This window comes from Micropterus salmoides, unplaced genomic scaffold (assembly GCF_014851395.1).
Source record: "Micropterus salmoides isolate LMB-PRFRI ecotype aquatic unplaced genomic scaffold, ASM1485139v1 Ms_hic_scaffold_20, whole genome shotgun sequence".
In the NCBI taxonomy this organism is placed as follows: Eukaryota; Metazoa; Chordata; class Actinopteri; order Centrarchiformes; family Centrarchidae; genus Micropterus; species Micropterus salmoides.
The window spans coordinates 3,126,394-3,149,618 of record NW_024041151.1 but is presented as its reverse complement, the minus strand read 5'-3'; the positions used below and the strand labels follow the sequence as shown (position 1 = coordinate 3,149,618).

Below are 23,225 nucleotides of genomic sequence, written 5' to 3'. Positions count from 1 at the left end.
TACTGTCCCGTGACAAAAAGGAGGTGAATCACAACAGGTTTGCATGCTAGTGGAGGTTTCAAATGATCCCCAAAAAATATACAGTGTGTCATGCCTCAGTTGTGTCAGCAGTGAATGACGAAGACATATTTTATTAATTCAATACCCACACATGCACCCCCACCCCAATGAATGAGTGAGGTGTGTGTTGTCAGGATAAACCAAAAAGCAAACCCTGTCAGACGCCGGCCTAGGAAGAGAGAGAACAAAAGACTGATCAGTCCTGGCTAAATGAACTTTGAAGGTAGAGCTGCACAGGTGTTTGCTCAGCCCAATCAGCCTCTACCTGCAGCCTCCTGCAGGAGAAGGAAGCAGGAAGGGGATGGGCTGTAACAATAAGCATTTGCATTTAAATTAGTAATCAACATAGGAGGAACTCAAAATTGAAAAACATATGTGAATGAAAAGCTGAAATATTTAAATTGGGGCTGGCAATGTGATGAATTTTTAAGTGATAACTCAGAAAGTATTTCACCATGTGTACACAACTTTAAAATCGACATCTAGGCCTCTGATGCCAGGAGCAAACAAGCACTGAATAAAACATCAGAATACCTCTGCCTCTATTGCTGTCAGGCAGAAGTTCATCAACATCAAATGCTGCTGTCTGGTTTTACTGAGAACTGGCCGCCATTTTATGTCACCAATTTGAGCCCAAAAACATCCATTGTGTTGAACTTTTCACCCTGAAAAATCTTTATTGACTTAAAAACAACACAAGAAGTTAACACTTCCAGAAGACAAACCATGGTGAACATGATGCTGTCAGGACTGGATGAAGGCCGGGGAACCAGAGGAAACGGGATTTTAGAAAATAAGAAACATGAGAGAGAAAGATTTTAAGGAAGCCCAGATTTCCATGAGACTGATTCATGCCGAGTGTTCTGGTGTCTAAACAAGATGGATCTTCAACATTTCTTTAAATCTGGAGTTTTCTCTAAACCCAGCTCACTGTCAGCTGCTGCTCCATCATTTCCTCTCATCTTGGATCGAGCTCAAAATGAAGTCGAGCTGATTTTCATTTACGCTGGCTTTTTTGCTGTTTATTTAAATTCAGATGTAACTGAGAGATCACAACTCTATTTAAGAATCGTTTATTGATCATTTTGACGTTATTGTTCCAAAGAGAAAAAAGCCTGGAGGAACACTGAACACTAAACTCATCACACAAGCTCACACAAAACAATGTACATGAAGAGACGACTTAACATATAACCTGCAGTACTTCAGGCCTTCATCATCATCATCAGCCACCACTTTTAAATGAAAGACTCATCAGAAGCTCTTTAACCCTCCTCCTCAACATCTATTTGACCACAGCAATATAAACCTCCAGAAAACGATTATAATTAAAGGTATTAACCAGGTTTATGTGTCAGGTACTTTATGTTTCTTTGTTGACTACCTAAATAGATCACTCCCTCCCCCTCTTATCCATCCAGAAAACGTATTACACAACAAAGGAAAAAATGCAAATCACGATAAAATCTCACTGATTGACCTAAAATTGGAATGAAAGATCTTTTTGGTGTTATAATGGCTGGATATTATTTAAAGGTACATATTTTTGTTATTTATAACATCTGGAAAGAACACAAAGGGTCTCAGCCACATTAGGGTCCTCAAAGACCTCATTGACAGAAAACATTAGCTTAAAGATCATTTTCAGTTGAGAGAGCGAGCACACAGAGAACCAGAAGAAATGGTTTAGCATCTGTTTTGCAAGCTTTTATATGTTTCCTCCTCTCCTATGTGGTGTGAACGATCAATGTCCTTGCAGAAACCATATTTATCCAGCAATCATGTGAACGATCACTGGTTCTCGCACTACTACAGTTATGGTTATGTTAGGTTAGGGCTCTAAAGCATTATAAAGATTATAAAACTGCATTTCATAGTGACCCCAATATCATCCAAAACAACCAAAACAATTTCTTACACATGTGTTTTTATACAGCTAAAACAAGAAGTAAAATCAGAGTGTTAACTAAATTATAACTACACTTAATTTTAGCAACATGAAGTCAGTCAGAAAGAAAGCGTTAGCAGTTAAGTTTCTCTGCAGTTAAATATTCATCATGTCAAGTCAATTTTATTTATGTAGAATCATAATTCACTATTTGCCTCAAGGGGCTTTACAACCTGTATAGCATACGACACCCTCTGTCCTTATAACCTCAAACCCCTAAACAGGAAGAGACACAGAGGAGGGATTTCTCTCCCAGGACAGGAAGTGGATATCTGCAGAGACTGTGTAGAAGGACAGAGCAGCAGCAGAGCAGTCCAGATCCACTGATGATACTCTGTCACATCCAGAGGAACACACAGGGATGATGGTGGACTTGACTTTGTGTCTGACAGTGGAGCTGATCTCAGAGCAGTTCAGACTGCAGCACTGTTGGGATTCCTCTGTCAGTCACTGCTGGATGAAGCTCTCCTCTCCACTCTACCTCCCAGTAACATGGCCCAGTCAGAGCCTCTCCACACACAAGCTGATGCTGCTGCTTCAACCTCTCTGGATCATCAGGACACAGCTGATCCTCTCCCACACCACCACCACATTTCTGACCCCTCACACTCTGACAGAGGCCGCGGCCCCCAGCTGATGAGAGAAGAAGACAGACAGCAGAAGTCATAAATCAGAGTTTACAGAGACTCCCTTAATCTGCTGTCAGTCAGTGATGCAGCACATCACATATATGTGCTGCATCATAACACAATGATAAAATAAAATCAGACACAGACTACAGTATAGACAACACAAATATACACACTATGAACAAAAACAATATAGACATATTGACAAATAGTGCAGTGAGCAGAGTGCAAAGGATGCAAGACTAAAAATATTATTATCATTATTGCGTATATGTTGGAGGTGGATGTGATAAACAGGTACACATACACATACATGCATACATGTACCCATGTACACAGTGCGATGGGTCATAGTGCAAAGGATGCTGGAATAAATAAGTATGAGTACTATTGTGCAGGAGTTGTGTGGGAAGAAACTGTTCCTGAGTCTGTTGGTTTTGGCGTACAGTGCTCTGTAGCGCCTACCAGAGGGGAGAAACTGGTACAGGTTTGTCCGGGGTGAGATGGATCTGCAGTGATGTTTCCTGCCCGTTTCCTGACTCTGGAAATGTATAAGTCCTGAATGGAGGGCAGGTTGGCACCGATGATCTTTTCTGCAGTCCTGACTGTCCGTTGTAGTCTGCTCCTGTCCTTTTTGGTGGCAGATCCAAACCAGACAGTGATGGAGGTGCAGAGGACAGACTGGATGATGGCTGTGTAGAAGTGGATCAGCAGCTCCTTAGGCAGGTTGAGCTTCCTGAGCTGGCGCAGGAAGTACATCCTCTGCTGGGCCTTCTTGATGATGGTGTTAGTGTTGGGCTCCCACTTCAGGTCCTGGGATATAGTGGATCCCAGAAACCTGAAGGATTCCACAGCAGACACAGGGCTGTTGAGTATGGTGCTGAGGATGTCCGGGATGATGGTGTTGAACGCCGAGTGGAGTCTACGAACAGGATCCTTGCATATGTGCCCAAGTTGACAGCATCATCCACTGACCTGTTAGCCCTGTAGGCAAACTGCAGGGGGTCCAGCAAGGGACCTGTAAAGTCCTTTATGTGGGCCAACACCTTTCAAAGGATTTCATGACTACAGATGTCAGGGCGACAGGCCTGTAGTCATTTAGTCCAGAGATGGAGGCTTTTTTGGGGACCGGGATGATTGTCGAGCGTTTGAAGCAGGAGGGAAATTCATACTGCTCCAGTGATCTGTTGTGATCTGGAGTGTAAATCCAGAGGCAGGTGTCTGCTGCACCATATTTATCATTTGGACCAAACTAAAGACACATGGACAGATGATATATATAATGGTAGGCCCTACATGTTCATACAAAGACTAAACAGCTAAACATCAGCTGTGGTTACTGGACTTCAGCAGAGATTCTGGTCTGAAGAAAGACCTCATGGTTACTAAATGTAATGATGGTTCTCTGAAATAAGAGCCAGTGATTTGCAGGCTTCAGTCTGACTGATCTCAGAGCTGTGACAAAGATGAACTGATCAGTAGTTTAGTGTTGAAATGAGAGAACAAACACTTTGAGATCAGATTTGATGGTAGGACAGTTTGATGAATGAGGACCACTGTCTCTATACATCTTGTCATGCTGTCAGCTGGAATCCAGCTTTATTTCCTGGAGACATGAACACAACACATCAACTCAAACACATGATCACAACAAGCTTCTGGCTGATCTGATTGGCTGCCTCTTCTCTCTCTCTCTGTGTCTTTCTGTCCAATCCTGAAGCCTGTCATCATTCTCCTCTCACAGCTTCACTGAGGAAAGCGGCCGCTGAGAAGGTTGGAGGTTTATAGGAAATACTGGATCTCTGCTTTGATACTAACTGTGTTTAGTACAATACTGCTGAAACCAGCATGGACTGAGTCCAACCCTCTACTGACCTCAGAGTCTCCAGTCTGCAGTGTGGACTCTCCACAAGATCAGACAGCAGCTTCACTCCTGAATCCCCCAGCTTGTTAATACTCAGGTCCAGCTCTCTCAGATGGGAGCGGTTGGACTTCAGAGCTGAGGCCAGAGAAGCACAGCTGATCTCTGACAAACAGCAGCACGACAATCTGAAATGATGGAGATAAAAATCCATTTCTAATTCAATCAGATGTGTACAGGTTTTAAATGTGGAGCTCAACATTACCATGTCCTAATCAATGAGCTTGTCCATAAAATGAGTAGAGGGACTTTGTCATTGTGTTATTGTGGATCATCATAATGTCAGCCTTCTACAGACATCATCCAAATGTCAGCACAACATTCAGATCAGTAACATGCTGCTGATCTCAGGCCAGTCTGGAACTGGAGGAGAAAAACTATATTGACCCTTTAAACAGCTGCATTTGGAAATATGATTTGATCTGTGTGTGTTCTGAAGGATCAATATCAACGATCAGACATTATTTGTGAAAACACATTGAAATAAACAGAAACCAAAGAAATATTTCAAGTTCAGCAAGTAAACTTTTTCAGTTTTAAACAAATATTAGTTCAGAGGATCTTCTGTATACAGATGTGACCACTTACCAAAAATTAAACAACGTTCATTTACTTTAACGACTAACAGCGGACAGTTTCTACAGTTTCTTTAAGAAACATGAAAAAGATAAAGTCTTTGTGACTGCAGACTAAATTTAGTACAAGAAGCATTAAAGTATGAACAAAAGGGCATTTACAATTTTATGGACGGAAGTTATGTATGAACAGAAATTAGGTTCAATTGTTAATTAAACATATCACATCTACAATAGTAACAGAGAGTCAGTGAACTGACCTCAGAGTCTCCAGTCTACAGTGTGGACTCTCCAGAAAACCACACAGCAGCTTCACTCCTGAATCCCCCAGCTTGTTCTCACTCAGGTCCAGCTCTCTCAGATGGGAGGGGTTGGACTTCAGAGCTGAGGCCAGAGAAGCACAGCTGATCTCTGACAAACTGCAGCGCTTCAGTCTGGATAAAGAAAAATTATTTAACTTTAGAAGACAATGTTCCTGCTTGAAATCATTCAGTGTTTAATAATCTGATCTGAGCTGAAGAAGGTTTAGAATGTAGAGATTTAGAAAATGGAAACTCCAAACACCTGAACCCAACAGGATGCAGGTTCAAACTGTAAAATGCAGAAAGGTAAAAAGAGCTCTCATTAATATTAATGACAACGTGCTGCTACTTCAATAAAGACGTAGTGATTTCACCTCTTTAACCCTGCAGCTCCACCAGTGGCTCCATCTATACAAACTCATGTTGTGCAGCCAAACACAAAGAAAAAACACAGAAGCTGATTTAAGATTCCACTCAAGATCCCAAAGTTTCCAAAGATGCCAAATATGTCAGCATGAACTTTGGGGAAATGTGAACAAAAGACATCTATAATATTTCTTTTAGGAATAGTGGAGTCATCAAATCAAAGCTTCTTCACTGTGTTTGGATTTGATGTGCCTTACAGAAACCTGGCATCAACCAGATGTTTTTTCTGTCTTAAATGAGACATGTCCTACTGGCCTCCATGTCCTACCTTTACCTACAGAAAGCTCGCAGCACAGGGTGCGTGGTGGTCTGGCTGTCATCCACCGAAGTGATCTGGGCTTGTCCCCTGTAGCCCTGCCTGAGCTGTCTTCTTTTGAACGCCTTGCATTTAAATGTAAGCCCCCTCTATCCACAACTATACTTCTCATCTCATCTACCATCTGACACCCAAACCAAACGCATCTTTCATCCAGAGATGTCCAACCTTCTCTTAACATTCTGTACACTGTCTGCCAATATCATAGTCCTTGGAGATATGAATATTCATGTCAACTCCCCCACTTGCCGTTTTGCTGCAGAATTCCTCTAATTACTCAACTGTTTTAATCTTGCACAACTTGTCGATGTCCCCACTCACACTAGGGGGCACACCCTCAACCTAGTCATTACAAACTCTGCTCATCTCAGCAATCTTCTGGTCTATGTGTATCTGTGTGTTTCCAACAACAAGGCTATCTCCATGAAGATGTCTTCACCGTCCACCCTCATCGAGCCCAAACGTCAAATCTGCTTCAGAAACCTGAAAAACATCAACCCAGAGACTATGGCATCCGACCTCCAGCATCTCCTTTCTGTAAACTGTTTACCAGCCATGGACTCAGTGGATTACTACAAAACCATTACCCATTACTCAAAACCAGAACAGTCCCTTTCTCCCGATCAACCCCCTGGCACACAGGTGAGCTACGGAAAATGAAGGCAGCTGGGCGTGCCATCGAGCAAGGATACAAAGCCACAGGTTTCACTGTGCACAAGCAAGCTTTTCGGGAACACCAAAAGAACTACTCAAAGTCACTTACAGAGGCACGGTCACAGTTCTACTCAAACATCGTCAGAAACAGTCCTGGAAACTCCAAGCAGCTGTTTTCCACCATAAATCATCTTCTCAAACCACAAACCCCCTCAATTACAGAAACTACAGAAGAGCACTTTAATAATTTCCTGGCCTTTTTCAAAACATAAATAGACTCAATCTCACGCTACCTTTCCTGGATCCTCAACACTACCCGCCCCAACTGTCCACTCACAGCCTGCAATCTCACAGCCCCTACACTGCTTTCCAGAAATTTCACAGAAAGAGGTTGAGAGGATTATCTGCCCTTAAAACAGCCATAATCAGACCAATTCTCAAAATAAAAATCCTTGATCCAGATGCATGCGCAAATTACAGGCCCGTTTCCAATCCCCCATTCCTCTCCAAAGTACTAGAAAAAGTTGTTGCCGCCCACCTCCAGGACCACCTCAAACATAAAAATTCAAAGTCTGTTTTCTCTGCTCACAGCAAAGAAAAAGCCGTGGTTAGAGTCACAAACGACCTACAAATGGTAGCTGATGGTGGCTCAACCTTCCCTCGTCATACTCCTAGATCAAACCATCCTGACTCACTGACACTGCTCTTAACTGGTTTAAATCATACCTCACTGACAGAACAGAGTACATTTCACTTGGAAATGCAAGGTCCAGGCAACACACAGTCACCTGCAGAGTGCCCCAGGAGTTCACTGCTATGCTGGTGACACACAACTGTACATGAAATCGGACACACACACCACTGACAAGATATAAAAAAGAGCTGTTGTGACAAACCCAGAGCACAAAAGAACTGAAGGAAATTTAAAACTATTGTTATGAATTTAAATTTGGTAAACACACACTGGACAAGAACCGAATACATTAACTGACCTCAGAACCTCCAGTCTACAGTGTGGACTCTCCAGTCCAGCAGACAGCAGCTTCACTGCTGAATCCTGCAGGTTGCTGAAGCTCAAGTTCAGCTCTCTCAGATGGGAGGGGTTGGACTTCAGAACTGAGGCCACAACTTCCAAGTGAGTCTCTGAGAGTCCACAGACCAAAAGTCTGTGATAACAGAGAATATAAAACTTAAACTTAGTGAAATAAAATCTTACAATTTATTATAAAAACAGACTTTATGCATTTTGCATTACAAAGCACATTAACACGAGTGGCTGCGGCTCAGCTGCTCAGCTGCTCAGCCATTGATCACAAGGTCTGTGGTTTGAAACTTGACCTCTTGTCAAAGTGTCCTTGAGCAACATAATGAACCACAAATTACTGCTTTAGATAAAAGTGTCTGCCAAATGACTGTAATGTGAACATATCATATTGTGACTAACAGGGTGCTGTGACTGAGCTGAGCTGTAAAATCACTGCAGGTTGGAACTGCACTCGTCGTATTTATCCCTGTCATGTGCTTGTGTTTATCTTATTATGTCACGATTATAAGTTATAATGTAATAACTCCTATTGCAGTAATAGTATAATTAGTATTAACATTTTATGGGTAAAAGTGTTTCTCAAGTGGAGTTCAGCTGTTTAACAGCATCATTTCTTCTCTGAGCTTGGTGATGATAAAATCCCTCCACTGAACTGAACCATGTGTGTGTTACGGGTACCAGGGGGGGCTGCAGCACCATAAACAGCTGGATTTATCCTGAAATACAGGAAAGAATGATAAAACATGGTCTGTTGTTGTTGAAATCTCCTCATTTATGAGGAAAACCAGCGGAGCATGCACTCTTGATTACAGTCCCTTGGTAAACCACAGTCTCACAGCGCCACCTACTATGGAAAAACTGCTGCAGCAGATTTACAATTTTGGTTTACAAACATATCAATAACAAAGAAAGTAATTTACACAAGCGGAAAAATACAGATATAATTTGAAATTATGAAACACCATATAATCAAATAATTCCATTCACACTTGTGTGATCACACTCTAGTTAGCATCACATGTGTTGCTATTTCCTCTGCATAACTTGCCTCTAGTGTTGCTGTTGTGAAATGGTGCAGAAAGGAAACACATTGTCCAACAATTTGTGTTTGTAAACTGATATAATTTCTCACATACTGTTTCTAAATCAAACTCATTTCTAATGTAGCAAAACACATGAAGAGACATTCATTGTTGGAACTAAACAATGTAAAGTATTATTTAATGAGGATGGAGAGGGGGATGTTCTGTTCACTCTTCAAGAGGGAGGATGGCCTCCCCTCATATCCTCTCAAATCAAACAATAATTAGAGATATTGTATAAACTGTGAAAATGGACAAAACAGTCCTTCATATGAAATAACGTAGAAACTGCAGAGAAAAAATAGAATAGCAATAACTGCATGAAAGCTATAAAACCTTCAAGCTCCAGCAGATCACAGCTATGACATGTCTGTGTGTCTGTATATAAGAAGAACAAGAAAAAGACACAGTATATAAAGAGAGTGCAGACACTGGATCACTGTAAAAAATAAAAAAGACTGCTGTGACAAAATGATGACTGTCAAGACATTTTCAGCACAAACTCTTAATCCTCAAGTTTTCCTGCTGGATTTGTATCAAGCCTCCATCACCCAAAGAAAGATAGAAGATACTTGTGTCACTAACATGCTGGATAGAAACACAGAAACGATGTTTGCAGACATTTGGAGTTTAACACATGTAGAATTATTTCAATAAGCAGCTTTAATACCAGTTTAGAAAACTTTTATAGTGTGGAAGTATAAAATGTGTATCTTTACTGCAATACTGATGCTTCAGCTTTACAGTGCTGATAATCGCATCTGGACTTACTGAGCCTTTCTGCAGTTCCTCACAGCTGGAATCAGTCTCAGTCGTCCCTCCTCTGATGTGTTGTACTTCTGCAGGTCCAACTCATCCAGAACCTCCTCTGACATCTGCAGCATGTAGGCCAGAGCTGAGCAGTGGATCTCTGAGAGTTTCTTCTCTGATCTGTTCTCTGACTTCAGGAACTCTTGGATCTCCTGATGTACTGAGTGGTCGTTCATCTCCATCAGACAGTGGAAGATGTTGATGCTTCTGTCAGGAGACATCTTTGTCCTCTTCCCTTTCAGGTTGTTGATGGCTCTCTGGATGATTTCTGGACTGTTGTCTGTCTGACCCAGCAGGCCTCCTAAGAGTCTCTGGTTGGACTCCAGAGAGAGGCCATGAAGGAAGCGAACAAACAGGTCCAGGTGGCCATTTTTACTTTCAAGGGATTTCTTCATTGCTTCCATCAAAAAGACATCCAGGTTTGAATCAATGTGATTTTCCCCCAGGAAGTCCTTCAGTCTCTCTGTGTTGCTGCTGGTGTAACAGTGGAACATGTAGACTGCAGCCAGAAACTCCTGAACACTCAGATGAACAAAGCAGTAGACTGTTTTCTGGAAGATCACACTCTCTCTTTTGAAGATCTCTGTACAAACTCCTGAGTACACCGAGGCCTCTGTGACATCAAGACCACACTGCTCCAGGTCTTCTTGGTAGAACATGATGTTTCCTTTCTGCAGCTGTTCAAACGCCAGCCTCCCCAGCTTCAGAAGAACCTTCCTGTCAGCCTCCGTCAGCTCCTGTGGACTCGTCTCATGTCCCTCATTGTACTTGTGCTTCTTCCTCTTTGTCTGAACCAGCAGGAAGTGTGAGTACAGGTCAGTCAGTGTCTTGGGCAGCTCTCCTCTCTGCTCTGTAGTCAACATGCGCTCCAGAACTGTAGCAGTGATCCAGCAGAAGACTGGGATTAGACACATGATGTGGAGGCTCCTGGAGGTCTTGATGTGTGAGATGATTCTGCTGGACAGCTCTTCATCACTGACTCTCCTCCTGAAGTACTCCTCCTTCTGGGCGTCAGTGAAGCCTCGTACTTCTGTTACCCTGTCAACACATGAAGGAGGGACCTGATTGGCTGCCGCAGGTCGGGAAGTTATCCAGACGAGAGCCGAGGGAAGCAGATTCCCCTTGATGAGGTTTGTCAGCAGCAGGTTGACTGATGACTTCTGTGTGACATCAGACACGACCTTCTTGTTGTTGAAGTTTAATGAAAGTCTGCTTTCATCCAGGCCGTCAAAGATGAACAACAGTTTCCAGACGGCGAGCTTCTCTGCTGGGACCTTCTGTAATGTTGGATGGAAAACATGGAGCAGCGTGAGGAGACTGTGCTGCTCATCTTTGATCAAGTTCAGCTCCCTGAACGAGAGCAGAACCAGCAGACTGACATCTTGGTTTTCCGAGCCCTCTGCCCAGTCCAGAGTGAACTTCTGCACTGAGAAGGTTTTTCCAACGCCAGCGACGCCGTTGGTCAGAACCACTCTGATGGCTCTCTGTTGGCCAGGTAAGGCTTTAAAGATCTCGTGACACTTGATTGGAGCGTCATGGAGGGTCTCCATCTTGGAAGCTGTCTCAAGCTGCCTCACCTCATGCTGGGTATTAACCTCTTCACTCTGTCCCTCTGTGATGTAGAGCTCAGTGTAGATCCTGTTGAGGAGGGTTCCACTTCCTGTTTCATCACTTCCTTCAGTCACATGTTCACATCTCTTCCTCAGACTGATCTTATGTTCATCTAAAACCTCCTGCAGACCACTATCTGCTGAAAGAGAAGAACAAATAACCTGAGACTAAACAGAGAGCAAGAATCCAGATAAATCAAATGTTTTGGATGGATGATATTCATGATAATATTAAAAACCAAATGTTCCTGTAATTAAACAGAAAGTCCTGTTTTCAGACATGACGACATCAGCAGACAGATGAACAGTCTTACTTTGTACAGAGCTGCTCTGATTGGCTGTCTGCAGTCCAGCTCTGGTTCTGGATCTGTCTCCACACTGGGGACAGGAGGAGTCTCCTGATGAAGCAGACTGGTCCCAGTATGAGGTGATGCACTGTCTGCAGAACCAGTGTCCACAGCTGGTAGAGACTGGATCCTTCAGGACGTCCTGACACAAAGCACAGCAGGACGGCTGCTCCTCCACAGGAACAGGACTCCTCTTCCTCTCTCTGTGAAGACATTTCTTTAGAACTAAAATGATTTGTTGCTTGTTGTTGAAAAATCTCCAGATGTGTCCGACACTGTGTAGAAGCTCAGATGGTCACAGAGAACAGTAAAAGTGTCGTTACTTTTCTGTTTTCAGTCAGTAATGAAGATGATTGTTCCTTTTATTTCAGCTCTCCTGCTTTCAGAAACACTAATTAACTGCTTTTCCTGTCTGACTGTCTTATTAAACATTTAGTGATCTGCCTGGAGTTTGTTATTAATACAAACTCAACACTTCCTGCAGCTCCTTCACAGTAAAAGCCTCCATTAAAGAGAGCAGATTATGTCCTTCACTGTTTTACAGTCACTTCCGGCAACTTAGCTTGAGTTAGTTTGTTTTGAACTGAGGTTAGAAGTGGTCTCAATAATTGTGGTAGACCAGCAGTCTCAGACACAGAGCATGTAACAGTGGTGTCACAGGTTCAAGTCCAGACAGTTTCCTTTATGTTTCCTGTCCCTCTCTACTGTCAACTATCAAATGAAAACAATTCAAATATTCAAAAAAAAGAGAAGTGGTCCAAATCTCCATGTGACCATTTTCTGCCCTTTTTTCATCCACTGCTAACTTTTCCATCAGTGCTGCCCGTGGATGTTTGTTCTTCACCTTCAGGAACAATATATGGTGGAGAGAATCTGAGCTCAAAGCTCCACTTACTGATGATTCAAAGCAAAGTGTTCATCAAGGTGAGCAAAGCTGAACTACAAATGCTTTTTCAACACATGTTGCACAATTATGATCTGAAGTGATTCAAGATGCATCTGGTGTATCAGAACAGCTGATCTGAGGAAGAGCCAAACAGCTCAGTGTTTAGAGTTGATATGAGAGAATTAATTACACATTTGAAGCAGATCCTTCAGATTCTGAATTGTTCCAAATCTTTACAGTGACTTCAACGTGAGGGCAAACGTATATAAATGTGTTCTTGAAGTGTACATTTATTCTCAGGTGTTTTGCTCCAGAGATCAAATCAGATCAGATCCATCTTAGTCTGAAACAGTATCTGCACTAATAGTTCTGTATCAGGAATATAAATCTTTCAGCACATTTTGTCTTCATCCTCAATGCATCATCTTCCATCAGGTCAGTTTACAGTAAAAACAGTCTCTTACTTTGTGTCTGAGGGTCCAGGTTCAGGACTGAAGTCTGGAGGAATAACATTTTTGGACCGGTCACTCTTCATAGACAGACAGCTGGATGCTGCAGACTCTGCTCTGTCCTCCTCTTCCTCCACACAAACACTCATCTTCTGCACTTCAGTCAGTCTGAGAGGTGAAACAGTGACACTGACTGTGAGCTCAGAACACAAGAACCAGGAAACAAGTCTGAGAGAACAGGTAGTAACACACACAGTGTTGAGTTCACTCTAACGTTTCTTTCCTCTACAGTCCACAGGGAGAAAACTTTGACAGTAAAATAATAAAATGTTGGATTAACACTCACCCTGCTTCAGCCTTCAGTTTTCCTCCTCCTGTTCTGTCAACTCAAAATGGAGTCTGAACTGATTGAACTCTTTCAGTTTCAGGTTCCTCCTTGTTCTCATGAACTTCGATCACGGGATAAGTGTTGTTCCTCTTCTCTCCATTTACTGGAAATCATGTGTGTGAGTGTGTTTCTCTCTTGGCCTGAACAAAATTAAGTAAAATGGGTTTCAGTCAAAATGTTGGTTTTTAAATGAAGTTTAAATGATGTAAATAATTAGTTTTGTTTAAGTTACCACTAAAGTGCTTTTAACTGAATTAACTAAATCTTGTTTCCATTCTAAGGTTTTGGATCAGTTCCCTCCTTTCCCCCTCATACTTCCGACAGTGTACCATGACATGTTCGACTGTCTCTTGTTGCCCACAGTAATCTAATCCAAATCTAAGTCTTGATATGATTGTCTCTTCTCTCCTGTTCCTTCCTGCACATCTCATTTCTCCTCTACCCACTGCACTGCTAACAAAATTGCTAGCATTTCTCCTGTGTACACTGATACTTCATCACTAATCATCTTCCCTATTGTAAGATGAAACTCTGGAACAATAAAAGCTACTCCTATCTTATTAATTAAACTATTTGATGCATCTGTGTAGATCTGGATGTAACTGTTAACTATTAATAAATGCCTGTATAGTATGTGAATTCAAAATAAACTCCCTGTCCGTGTTCTTCTTTTCTAATAGTGTAAGATCTACTGTGGCTTCAGGTAGTAAGGTGGTAATGTTGGACTAAAGTTTAGTTAATTCAAGTCCTGTATTTGTTTCCTCTGTTTGACCTGCCTCTACTCTCAACACCTGGATAACATTGTCAGTATCAACCCCTCCCCCTTTCTCCTTGTACTTTCTTCACTGCCTCCGCATAACTTATGTTGTTAACTGTTTAAACTTGCTGTATTTCCACAGCCTTCTTCCTGACTTCACATCCACCGTATGTTAACGTGTTAGCCACCACAATTACAACATTTTTCCTGCACATTTTCCATACATTCCTCCGCTCTCTGCTCACCTCCGCATTTGGGACACCTCTGCTTCCCTTTGCAAACCTATAAAGCTATATGCCCATACCTCTCGCATTTTTCTCTCACTTATCATTTTCTTGCAAACACTTTCCAATTACAAGGCTTTATTTTTCTGTTCCTCCGTTTGCGTGTTACCAACAAGCTTCAGTCTCTGAAATTTTTTGCCATTGCCACATCTCCTAGCTTCTTTTTCAATTCCCTAGACACCGGACACCATCGGACTTAAACAAGCACACTCTTCTTCCTTTCTGAATTTGAGAGTGATTTTATGTCCCCCCCCCTTTCTCTTCTACCTGAGTCGCCATTCTGGTCCACGCATAAACCAGTTTATGTCAACCGCCAAGTCTGTGTGGGAAAATAATTATTTCATAAATTATTATGTTCAATTTAAATGCATTACATGGTTATTTCATCTTGTTAATTACAACTGAATAACTGACTAAAACATAAACATTACAATACTTTCAGTGCAGCCATGGTGTGAGAACTATGTGAGTATATACTATATAGGTCTGGATAATAAATACAATATACACAGGAGTGAAAAAAATAATAAAATTAGTCCATTTATTAAATAAACTATGGTCTATAATCTAATTTAAGTAATAAAGCATAGAAGTTAGCGAAGCCAGCGGCCATAGTTAAGTGCATCCCTGGGGCCAGAGCGGGTGACATTGAGTCTTTTTTGAAACTGCTGGCTAAGGATAAACATAAATACAGTAAGATTGTTGTTCATGTTGGCGGTAATGACTCCCGGTTACGGCAATTGGAGTTCACTAAGATTAATGTTGAGTCGGTGTGTACATATGCAAAAAAAATGTCAGACACCGTAGTTTTCTCTGGACCCCTGCCAAATCTGTGATGACATATATGTATAGAACGTCGTCATTTCAGCGCTGGCTGTCGAGGTGGTGTCCAGCAAACGATGTGGGCTTTGTGGATCATTGGCAGACTGTCTGGGCAAGACTTGGTCTGATTCGGAGAGACGACATCCATCCCACTAGGGAAGGAGCAGCTCTCATTTCTAGAAATCTGGCCAAGTTTATTAGTGGACCAAATCCATGACAAACCTGAGTTCTGACCAGGAAGCATAGTCGCAGTCTAACACTTCTCTGCCCTTCTATTTCAGCAGTTACCCATCCAAAACCCCATAGTGACGATGTCTGCCCCCCGAACATCGAAATTATTTAAATCAAAAGTAAACAGAAGGGGAGCTGTGCATAACAAAACTCATGTGCAATAGTGCAAACGAATAGGAGAGTTAAATGTGGACTTAAACATCAGATCTCTCTCTTCTTAAGGTGTACTAGTAAATTAACTAATATCAGATTATGATATGATATGAACCACAGGATCCTGCTATCCACTCTCTCAGCAACAGGCATCTCGAGTAAAGCACTCCTGTGGTTCGAATCCTACCTCTCGGGGCGTTCCTACAATGTTTTGTGGCAAGGACAATTATCCTCCTCCCACTGACTCTCCACAAGGGTACCCCAAGGCTCAGTGCTTGGGCCCCTTCTCTTCTCAATTTACACCACCTCACTGGGGCTGATCATTCGCTCGCATGGCTTTTCTTACCACTGCTACGCAGACGACACGCAACTCTACCTATCCTTCCCGCCCGACAATCCCACTGTCTCTGCGCGGATCACGGACTGTCTATCAGACATATCTGCATGGATGAAGGCTTGCCACCTTAAACTAAACCTCTCTAAGACTGAACTCTTGGTCATTCCAGCCAAGCAATCTATCCACCATAACATCAAACTACAAATTGACTCCGCAACCATCACTCCAACCAAGGTGGTGAGAAACTTGCGTGTCATAATTGATGACCAGCTGTCCTTTTCAGACCATGTTGCTACTGTCTCTCGGTCATGCCGCTTTTCTCTATACAACATAAGGAAAATCAGGCCCTACCTCACTCAGTACACCACCCAGCTTCTGGTACAAGCCATGGTTATCTCTCGCATTGACTATTGCAATACCCTCCTAGCAGGTCTCCCAGCTTGTGCGGTGAAACCCTTACAAATGGTTCAGAACGCAGCAGCACGTCTGGTTTTTGATCAGCCCAAAAGGACTCATGTCACTCCATTACTCAGTGACCTCCACTGGCTCCCCTTTGCCTCAGGAATCAAATTCAAGTCACTAATGCTTGCATACAGAGTGACTACTGGTCTGCATCCAGTGTCCATCTACCTAAACTCCATAATAAAAGCTTACGTTCCTTCTCGGAAGCTACACTCCTCCAACGAATGCCGCCTGGCTCTGCCATCACTTCACACAAAGCAATCCCAGTCCCGGCTATTCTCATCTGTGACACCATGATGGTGGAACGAGCTACCAAACGCCATCAGAGCAGGGGCGTCCCTCTCTAACTTCAAGAAGCTCTTGAAAACTCATCTCTTCCGAGAACACTTCCTCTTAGAACACCTCTAACATGCACTTCCTGTGCTCTTCTTCTTCTTCTATCCCCTACAATGATCTTGATTTGATTGCACTTTTTGCTCTTACTCCCTTCCCTAGGTATCTACCCCATTGATGTGATATGTCCTGTGAGCTCTTACTAGTATTCATTGCTGCTCTTACTAGTATGTATTGTCAGTTGTAGATCTGTAGTTGATGCTCTGTTGATGCTTGTATGTTGTTCCTCAAATGTAAGTCGCTTTGGATAAAAAGAGTCTGCCAAATGAGTAAATGTAAATTATATTGATTTATTGTTGAATCTCACATTCCTCGAGGCACAGGCCGAGGAGGTGGAGTTGCAGCTATCTTCAACTCTAGCCTATTAATCAGCTCTAAACCTAAATAATAGCCTTGTTCTTAGTCTTTCACACCAAAATTGGAAATCACTGCAACCAATTATTTTTGTTATAGTGTACTGAGCACCTGGTCCATACTCTGAATTCTTAATGGTTGTTCAACTTTAGTCTTAAAACAGACAAATTTATTATTGTAGGGGATTTTAATATTCATGTAGACGTTGAGAATGACAGTCTTAGTACTGCGTTTAATCCCTTTTTATCTGACCACTGTTTGATAACTTTTGAGTTTATATTGCTGAACTACACACTATTAGGCAATAACTTCTATAAGAGATGTCTGTATGATAGTGCTGTAGATAAATTTAAGGATGTGATTCCATCAGATTTTAATTCATTACCAAGTCACAATGGTATGTGGTTGCAGAAACTTGGAATCGGCATTCCATCAAACAGGAAAATTCTCATTTGGCAAGATAGTCTTAAAACTTATAGGAAGGCCCTCCACAATGCCAGAGCAGCTCACCATTTGTCACTAAGAGGAATATAGGAAGAACCCCAGGTTTCTTTTCAGCACTGTAGCCAGGCTGACGGAAAGTCATACCTCTAGCTATTCCCATAGCTTTTAGTAGTATCAACTTCGTGAGCTTCTGTAACACCCCAAACTAGTTCAGAGTTGACCAGTGAGTAAAATAAGTGGGCAACAATACTACAAGCTGTGCAAAATATAACCTCCAAGTTCATTTGTACAGAATAGGCATAAAAAGGATAAAACAAGGCTGAAGCTAAGAAAGTTAAAAGGTCAGTTCAAAAATGGGGGAAAGTCAGGGTCAGTTAAACCGGAATGCGGCGCTTCCTGGCTGGGTGTGCTCAACTTCATTTTCCTGCGTGGGGCGAAGCCAAACACGACAGGAACAGGTCTGCTGTTGGTCACAGGCTGGCCGGTTGTAACCTCCTCACTGCTTGGGGCCTCTGGTAACGCTACTAAGTAGCGGTGGCTCTGCACTGCCGGCTCCCCAGACTACGAGCCAGCCGTGTGGCACACTCTTTCAGATATCAGCAGCCTCAGCACACTGCACCCAGGAGACAAGCGGAAGACCCTTAGACAAAAAACAATTTACAAAACATTCCACACAACAGACACTGCCACCAGCCCACATAATTATATATACACCCAGGGACAAAGACATTCAAAATCTCAACTCTGTACCTGGACCCAGGAGACAAGCAGAAGACTCCTTAGCATAGTGTGTGACTGGTTCAATAGCTTGCAGGTGGAGGTCACGTCCAAGCACACCTGTCTGCCATCAGCACATCCCCATGCAATTAACCCATGTGAAAAACCACACCCATCAAATGCACACTCACTCTAGGTGCTCACCCATCACACTACCACTGCACTCAAAGTAGGCTAATACAGGTCTACCCCATTACACTTCTTTAATGATAAAACTATAACTATTAGAAACAAAATTCACCAAGACCGGCCCTCAACTGGCACAGACTTGTCTCTAAACTCAGGAACCTTAGAAATAGGGCTGCAATGATTAGTTGATTTTGAGGGGACAAACAAACTATGTAGTTACCAGTACTGATTGGACCAGGTTTGGCCCCACTTACCCGGAGCCATTGAGAGTCCCAGTGTCAGGACATGTAGATGTGTTGTTCTCCACTGGTCATACTGGTAAACGTTACTGGTTCTTCCCTTTGTGTTGCTCAGCAGTTACCTTGTTTAGCTGCTACTCAAACATCAGAATTGATTATCAACAATATTAATATTAATAATGATGTCAGCGCTTCCTGAAGCTGCACTGCTCCACTCTCTGTTGTTATGTTTGGATCATCCTGCTGTATGTACTGATGCAGTACATTTACTCAAGTACTGCACTCAAGTACAGTGTTGACATACTTGTACTTTACTTGAATATCCACTACACTTCAGAGGGAAATGTAGTGCAGTAGAAGTATAAGTACATGTAACTCTTCACTGCACCACATTTACTTGACACGTAGAGTCAATATGACTAAATAAACACATGGCATGCTTTTATAATATGATGCAGTACTTTACTACTAATCTACTTCAAAGTATCTCAAAGTGGCACTTTTTTGACAAACGACAGCATTAAAACACTCTTACATGTATTTGATAGTGACACAAACAGAGTAATATAATATTCCATAATAATATAACTGTGTGAAAGAAGGCGTTCTGCATAATGAGTACTTTTACTTCTGACCAGAAAGAAAAGTTTGAAACCACAATTAACCATCTGGTTTCTTCAACTTTCACTCAGGAGCAAAAATCAGCCTTTAAACTTGAAGAAATAATGATTTGACATTTATCTTGATAATTATTGATATCGACTGATATGACATTTTTGGCCGTATCGTCCAGCCCTACTTTAAATACATTTTGCTGAGAATACTTGTGTACTTTCACTTTGAATGCAGGACTTTTACTTGTTATGGAGTATTTTTAAAGCAGGGTATTTTTTGATCATCATCATTTTTGTACTTTTCCTTCTGATCTGAGTACTTCTTCCACCTCTGCTGTTCCTCCAGCTCAGAGTCTGTCTGAATGCTGCAGTAATATTCAGCTTTCATGATCACAGATAAAGTCGTCAGATTGAAGTGAAACCTTTGAAACTGTCTGCAGAGTTCTGGCCGCTCCCTTTACCTCCATGATCCTGGGAGATCTGGGAGCTGAGCTGATCACAAGGGAGAGAGCAGGTGAGTCGGCGTCTGTGGCGTCACTTTGCTCCACTTTCTTCATAGTGCACCTCTGCCTGAGTGTGAGGAAAGGATTGTGGTGAACAGGTGATGACAGCAGAGCCACGGCTCCTCCGTTTGTCACCACAGAGAGCGCCTGTTTCCTCAGCGTCCACCCAAACAAGAAGGGAAGTGTGTGTGTCAGAAGGTGCAGTGGACACACACACACACAGTCACAGCAGACTTGTTGTGTCACACAGGGTGAAACATCAGGACGTTTCATTTAGAGAAGCAGACTGCTGGATTTTAGATGTTGGAGCTCAAGAAATCCAGTTTCCCTCCTTCCTTCCAAGCAGCCGCTGCTTTCACTTTCTTTCTCTCAGAGTTTGACCTGCAGAGAGATTTCAGTCTGTGTCAGACTCTACGATATGAACGCATCTGGGATGGAAAGAGAAAAACAACATCTGCAAGCAGAGACGTCAGCTCATATTCTCCATCTGCAACGCTGCCAAACAAGAAACTGCTTCATCCACAAAAGTCCACGTTTGTTCTTGTTTGTCTTCCTGCGTGTTAATAACGAGCCTCTGGTGATGGAGCGTCTGATTTCAGAGGATTTCTGTGGACCTGAAACATCCCAGAGGAGCCAACATCATCCAGGAGGTAGGACTCACTCCCAGCAGCAACCTGTCCGATGGTTTCATGTAGCGCTGGGTGGCGTTTGACATTTTCACTGCTAATGCAGGTCCAACACCTGAGCGGCAGCACTGATACCAAATGATCCTTTTTCAGACTTTACTTTGGGAAATGTTTTTCTAGAAAAGCCTTTTTTTGATTGAACAAAAGAAGCCAACTTTGTGGAAACAGAAGCAGCCGTACAAAAAGGGAAATCAGATCCAGTGTGAAACTGGTCTGAAACTGGACACATACGTTTAAATCAGGAAGGATCTGATCTCAGGATCAATTGGCAGGATTCTGGATCTGAGCAAACACTTGGTGTGAACTTTCAGGACTGTTTCTCAGAGTTATGGACACGTTTTAGTCTGAGTTACCATCACGGGGCTACATGGAACAGATGTCACATGACCTGAATGCAGTCTGTATGTGTGTGACTGAATGACTGACTGACTGACTGTTGAAACCAGCAGCAGTCTCTCTAATGGCCAGGAAGGGGCGACTCTACTGGAGAACACAGATGAATGTGTCATTATCGATGCTGTGTGTCTCTGGCAACAGTCACTGTAGAAAGTCAAATTTGTGAAGATGTTAAATAAAGATGTTTTCATCATCACATGCAGCACGACTCTCAGACGAAACTCATAAGTACACTTCAGGCTTTCTGGGTACTCAGCCTGGAGGACATACTGCAAGTACAAGTACATGAGTGTATCAGGGCAGCACTCAGTCCTCTGCAAGTCAACCAAGTCAAAAGTCTAGTGAAAGTGCTGAGTTCTCAATAAAGGTTGCTGTTTAAAGATTTCTGACAGGCAGAAGTTCATCAACATGCTGCTGTCTGGTTTTACTAAGAACCGTACGCCATTTTATGCCACTGATTTAACCCCAAAAACATCCATTGTGTTGAACTTTTCACCCTGAAAAATCTTTATTGACTTAAAATCAACAGAACACAAGTTAACACTTGAGTCCAGAAGACAAACCATGGTGAACATGACTTGTGAACAAACTATTTTAAGGAAGCCCAGATTTCCATGAGACTGATTCATGCCGAGTGTTCTGGTGTCTAAACAAGATGGATCTTCAACATTTCTTTAAATCTGGAGTTTTCTCTAAACCCAGCTCAGTGTCAGCTGCTGCTCCATCATTTCCTCTCATCTTGGATTGAGCTCAAAATGGATGTCGAGCTGCTTTTAGTTTTCAGAGATGGATTTTCGATGTGGGTTAAACAAAGTGAGAATTAATCTGGTCGAGTTTTATTAAAAGTCATAAAAACCCAGAGAATAAAAAACAGTGAGGAACTTTATACTTTGGCTTTTATTTAAATTCAGATGTAACTGCATGTAGAGATCACAACTCTATTTAAGGCTCATTTATTGATCATTTCAATGTTATTATTCCAAAGTGAAAAAAGCCTGGAGGAACTATGAATACAAAATACAGAAAATATGAAAATATGTAAAACACTAAAACCCAGCACACAAGCTCACACAAAACAATATACATTAAGAGACAAATTAACATTTAACCTGCAGTACATCAGGCCTTCAGCATCGTCATCACCACCATTGGTTATAAAAATCATCATCAGCCACCATTTTTAAATTAAAGACTTATCAGGGAGCATTTAACCCTCCTCCTCAACATCTATTTGACCACAGCAATATAAACCTCCAGAAAAAGATAATAATTAGGTTGTTAACCAGGTTTATGTGTGAGGTACTTTGTTTCTTTGTTGACTGCCTAAATAGACCTTTACATAAAATATAACCACTCTCCCAGCCCCTCTTATACATCCAGAAAACTTTTTACACGACAATAGAAAAATATGCAAATCACCATAAAATCTCAGTGATTGAACTAAAATTGTTTTTTTGTTTTTTTTTTATTTAAAGATACAGATTTAGTTATTTATAACATTTGGAAAGAAAAATAGTTCATGTTATCAAGGATAGTAACATGTATTTACACAATTTCAAACATTTTGAAGGCTTTTCTTCTTATAACAGAACATCATTATCAAAACATCAGAAATGAAAACATAACAGTTCTTTATTTACAAAAAAAAAAACAGCTATAAAAAGGAAATCTGAGCATTGTGTCAGGGATTGCTGTATTCTACTGTAAATGTCATTTATGCGATTATGGATGTGTGCTATAGTAAAAAACAAAGTTAGTCACCAATATGAGTGTGACAGAATATGAACAGCATATTATTTTTCCTACAGTCCAGTCTGCACTACTGTGCACATGATGAGCAGAAAGTGTGTGTGAACTTTGCTTCGCCTTTTGACTTGTACACTCCTGCCAAAATGAGCAACCCAATACGGGTTTGCAAGTGGGTCACATCCAAGTCTGTCCAACTGTGCACATACACAGAGCGCCTTTCTAAGTTTGTCATCTCAATTATATCCTCTTTAATTGGTGGTGTTATGAAGAGCTGAAATGATGGCATCATTGATATCTGTAAATATCTGCAGAGACTGTGTAGAAGGACAGAGCAGCAGCAGAGCAGTCCAGATCCACTGATGATACTCTGTCACATCCAGAGGAACACACAGGGATGATGGTGGACTTGACTTTGTGTCTGACAGTGGAGCTGATCTCAGAGCAGTT

At 41.9% G+C, this 23,225-nt stretch overlaps 3 long non-coding RNA genes across 3 annotated transcripts; 1 reads left to right on the top strand and 2 right to left on the bottom strand.

Annotated features, from left to right (window-relative positions):
- Nucleotides 1–11,870: 11,870 nt before the first annotated feature.
- On the bottom strand, nt 11,871–13,567 carry LOC119914419. The gene is made up of 3 exons (XR_005446774.1): nt 13,407–13,567; nt 13,076–13,228; nt 11,871–11,928 (listed from the first exon to the last, which is right to left on the bottom strand). It is a non-coding gene; the product is annotated as an uncharacterized LOC119914419 (long non-coding RNA).
- On the top strand, nt 13,166–14,969 carry LOC119914420. Its single transcript, XR_005446775.1, has 3 exons — nt 13,166–13,300; nt 13,483–13,566; nt 13,730–14,969. It is a non-coding gene; the product is annotated as an uncharacterized LOC119914420 (long non-coding RNA).
- Nucleotides 14,970–17,944: 2,975 nt separating this feature from the next.
- Nucleotides 17,945–18,519, bottom strand: LOC119914418. The gene is made up of 2 exons (XR_005446773.1): nt 18,436–18,519; nt 17,945–18,298 (listed from the first exon to the last, which is right to left on the bottom strand). It is a non-coding gene; the product is annotated as an uncharacterized LOC119914418 (long non-coding RNA).
- Nucleotides 18,520–23,225: the final 4,706 nt, after the last annotated feature.